The sequence below is a fragment of the Apium graveolens genome, chromosome 3, assembly GCF_009905375.1.
Source record: "Apium graveolens cultivar Ventura chromosome 3, ASM990537v1, whole genome shotgun sequence".
Lineage (NCBI taxonomy): Eukaryota > Viridiplantae > Streptophyta > Magnoliopsida > Apiales > Apiaceae > Apium > Apium graveolens.
Genome location: NC_133649.1, coordinates 220,086,724 through 220,091,430, shown reverse-complemented (window position 1 = coordinate 220,091,430; position 4,707 = coordinate 220,086,724). Strand labels below are relative to the sequence as shown.

Below are 4,707 nucleotides of genomic sequence, written 5' to 3'. Positions count from 1 at the left end.
TAACATTGAGAAGTAATCATACATTGGTGAGTGAGCTTAATTGAACATAATTAGTCTGAGTCTTTGTGGGAACCAACTAGAAAGTATTTTATATTACTTGTGAACGCGTATACTTGCGTGAATATTAGCGCGTGTTTTCGTCCTAACAAGTTTTTGGCGCCGCTGCCGGGGACTCGGCGTATTTGTTTAGTTTATGTACTTACCATCATTGGTCGTTAGGACTCAATGATTAAGACGTGTTACTTATTGTTTTCGGTTGTGTTTCAGGTACTTTAGCGAGCGTTTATGCAAACTCATTCTCGTACTCGCAAGAGGACTTTAGATACAGCTGAGGAGATAGACGAAGTTCTTGATATTCTGGAGAAGATAGATTTTGAAGATTCGGATTCAGGAAGTGAGCAGAAAGAGCCAGTAATCATGGGTGATCGTATTGTTCCGGCAGATCCAGCTCTTATGGACTTTTCTCGGCCTAAAATTGATGACATTCAGTCAAGCATTCTTCATCCGGCTATCCAAGCTAACACCTTTGAAATCAAGCTGGGCACTATTCAGATGGTGCAGAACTTTGTTTCTTTCGGAGGAGCTGTGACTGAAGACCCCAACATGCACATAAGGAATTTTGTCGAGATATGCAGTACTTTCAAATATAATGGTGTGACTGATGAGGCTATCAAGCTGAGGCTTTTCCCATTCTCACTGAGGGATAAAGCTAAGGATTGGTTACATTCTGAACCAGCTGGGTCCATCACTACTTGGCAAGATCTTGCGCAAAAGCTTCTGGTAAAGTTTTATTCAATGGCAAAGACTGCTGCTATGAGGAGTGCTCTTACTCAGTTTGCGCAGCAACCTACAGAATCTATGTGCGAAGCTTGGGAGCGCTACAAGGAAATATTGAGAAAGTGTCCACATCATGGAATGCCCGATTGGATGGTGATCACTGGTTTCTATAATGGTTTGGGGGCCCAATCTCGGCCTATGCTCGATGCAGCAGCTGGAGGCGCCTTGTGGGCCAAAAGCTATACTGAGGCTTATAATCTTATTGAGACTATGGCTGCAAATGAGCATCAAAACCCAACTCAAAGGATGATGCATGGGAAGGTAGCAGGTATTCTGGAAGTCGATGCAGCCACCGCTATTGCAGCGCAGCTCCAAGCGCTGTCTATGAAGGTCGATTCTCTAGCTACCTATGGAGTCAATCAAATAGATGTGGTCTGTGAGCTTTGTGCAGGTTCTCATGCTACGGATCAGTGTTCTCTTATTAATAAATCTGTTCAGTATGGGAACAATTATCAGCGACAACAGCAGCCTATGCCAGCTACTTATTATCCTAACAACAGAAATCATCCAAATTTCAGCTAGAGTAATAATCAAAATGCTATTCAGCCACCATATCAGCAAGGTGTGAGTAAACAGTTCAATCCACCTGGATTCCAACAACCACAGCAGTATGCTCAAAGGCAATCATATCCTCAACAGGGAGGTGCAGCTGCACCCACTAGTGCTGATTTTGAGGAACTTAAGCTATTGTGCAAGAGTCAGGCGGTGTCGATCAAGACCTTGGAAAATCAAATTGGTCAAATAGCCAATGCAGTGCTCAATCGTCAACCTGGCACGCTTCCCAGTGACACAGAAGTGCCAGGCAGGAAGGAAGCCAAAGAGCAAGTCAAGGCTATTACCTTAAGGTCTGGGAAAGTTGTTGATGCTGAAAAGGCAAAAGAAAGAGAAGCTGAAGTTGGAGATGAAGAAGCTAAGCATAAGGAGAAAGCGGCGGAACCAAGGAAGACTACTGTTGAACACAATCTGCCTGAGGGTAATACAGGGGAGAAACAGCTCTATCCTCCACCACCTTTCCCTAAGAAATTGCAACAATAAAAGCTGTATAAGCAGTTCGGTAAGTTTCTGGAGGTGTTCAAGAAACTTCACATCAATATACCTTTCGCTGAGGCTCTGGAGCAAATGCCTAGTTATGCGAAGTTTATGAAGAGTATTCTTTCAAGGAAGGTGAAACTGGATGACCTTGAGACCGTTGCTCTAACGGAAGAATGCTGCAACAAAAGTTACCTTCAAAGCTTAAAGATCCAGGTAGCTTCACCATTCCTTGCACCATTGGCAAGTTGTCTTTTGACAAGTGCCTTTGCAATTTGGGAGCAAGCATCAATCTGATGCCGTTGTCGATCTTTAAAAAGTTGGATTTACCTGATCCAAAGCCCACCTACATGTCTCTACAATTGGCTGATCGTTCTATTACTTACCCAAGGGGCATAGTGGAGGATGTGCTAGTCAAGGTGGATAAGCTCTTCTTTCCTGTAGACTTTGTTATTCTGGATTTTGAGGAAGATAAGAAGATTCCCATAATCTTGGGAAGACCTTTCTTGGCTACTGGTCGTACCTTGATAGATGTGCAGAAAGGTGAACTTACTATGCGGGTGCAGGATTAGGATGTGACCTTCAATGTATTCAAAGCAATGAAATTCCCTATAGAAGATGAGGAGTGCTTAAAAGTGGATGTGATTGATTCTGCGGTTACTTCAGAACTCGATCATATGCTAATATCTGATGCATTAGAAAAGGCCTTAGTGGGGGATTTTGACAGTGATGAGGAGGATGGCAACGAGCAATTACAATATCTTAATGCTCCTCCCAGGAGGCAAAAGCTGGACATGCCGTTTGAATGTCTTGGTACTTCTGACCTCAAAAATGCTGAAGGAAAGCTCAAACCATCAACTGAGGAAGCACCCACCTTGGAGCTTAAGCCATTGCCTGAACACTTGAGGTATGCTTTTTTAGGTGATGCATCTACATTACCTGTTATTATTGCATCTGACCTTTCAGGTAGTGAGGAGGACAAACTCTTAAGGATTTTGAGAGAATTCAAATCGGCTATTGGATGGACCATAGCAGACATCAAAGGGATCAACCCTTCATATTGCATGCATAAGATTCTGCTAGAGGAGGGTAGTAAGCCAACTGTTGAGCAACAACACAGACTTAATCCTATCATGAAAGAGGTGGTGAAGAAAGAAATTCTAAAGTGGTTGGATGCAGGAATCATTTATCCTATTTCTGACAGTTCTTGGGTGAGCCCCGTGCAATGTGTGCCTAAGAAAGGAGGTATCACTGTGGTAGCAAATGAGAAGAACGAGCTCATCCCCACTCGAACAGTCACGGGATGGAGAGTATGCATGGATTACCGAAAGTTGAACAAGGCCACGAGGAAGGATCACTTCCCTCTTCCGTTTATTGATCAGATGCTTGACAAGTTGGCTGGTCATGAGTATTATTGTCTTGTGGATGGCTACTCGGGGTATAATTAGATTTGTATTGCACCAGAGGATCAAGAAAAGACTACCTTCACTTGTCCATTCGGCACGTTTGCTTTTCGCAGAGTTTCGTTTGGGTTATGTGGCGCACCGGCCACTTTTCAGAGATTTATGATGGCTATATTCTCTGACATGATTGGAAATAATGTCGAGGTGTTCATGGATAACTTTTCCTTCTTTGGACATTCGTATGATGAATGTTTGAATAATTTTCGTGTTGTGCTCAAAAGGTGTGTGGAAACTAATTTGGTGCTTAATTGGGAAAAATGTCATTTTATGGGGCGTGAAGGCATTATTCTTGGGCATAAGGTCTCTATCAAGGGTCTTGAGGTGGACAAAGCCAAGGTGGGAGTCATTGAAAATCTTCCACCACCTATTTCTGTGAAAGGAATCCGTAGTTTTCTTGGTCATACGGGTTTTTATCGGCATTTCATCAAGGACTTTTCGAAGATATCTAAGCCGCTGTGCAACTTGCTTGAGAAGGATGTGCCTTTCAAATTTGATGATGAATGTTTGACGGCATTCGAGACTCTTATGAAGAGTTTAATCACTGCACCAGTTATTACAGCATCGGATTGGACAGAGCCTTTTGAGATGATGTGTGATGCGAGTGATTATGCGGTAGACGCAGTTCTTGGGCAGCGCAAGAATAATCTCTTGCATGTGGTCTACTATGCTAGCAAGAACTTAAATGGGGCCAAAATGAACTACACCACTACTGAGAAGGAGCTCTTGGCTATAGTCTTTGGTTTCGAGAAATTTTGATCTTATCTGCTTGGGACAAAAGTTACAGTATTCACTGATTATGTGGCCATTCGCTATTTGGTTTCCAAGAAGGATTCGAAGCCGAGACTCATTCGTTGGGTGCTCTTACTACAGGAATTTGAGTTAGAGATCAAGGATCAAAAAGGTACTGAGAATCAAGTAGCTGACCATCTCTCTAGATTGGAGAATCCCGAGTCTACTTCACATGATAAGACATTGATCAACGAATCTTTTCCGGATGAGCAGTTGTTCGCAGTTCAGGAGGAAGAGCCATGGTTCCCATATATTGTGAATTATCTCGTCAGCAATATAATGCCTCCTAATTTGACCACAGCTCAAAAGAAGAAGTTTCTGCATGAGGTAAAGTGGTATATGTGGGATGAACCGTATTTGTTCAGACAGGGAGCTGACCAGATCATCAGGAGATGTATCCCATTCTATGAGACGGAGGGGATATTACGAGACTGCCACTCCACAGTTTATGGTGGACACTATGGTGGTGAGAAGACGGCAACTCATATTCTGCAAACAGGTTTTTTCTGGCCTACTTTGTTTAAGGATGCTCATCAGTTTGTTTTAAGATGTGATCGTTGCCAAAGAGTGGAAAATTTGACGAGAAAGG

General features: G+C 43.0%; 1 non-coding gene across 1 annotated transcript; it reads right to left on the bottom strand.

The window, feature by feature from the left end:
* Positions 1-810: 810 nt before the first annotated feature.
* Positions 811-917, bottom strand: LOC141715456 (small nucleolar RNA R71). Its single transcript, XR_012572219.1, has one exon. It is a non-coding gene; the product is annotated as a small nucleolar RNA R71 (small nucleolar RNA).
* Between the last annotated feature and the right edge of the window lie 3,790 nt (positions 918-4,707).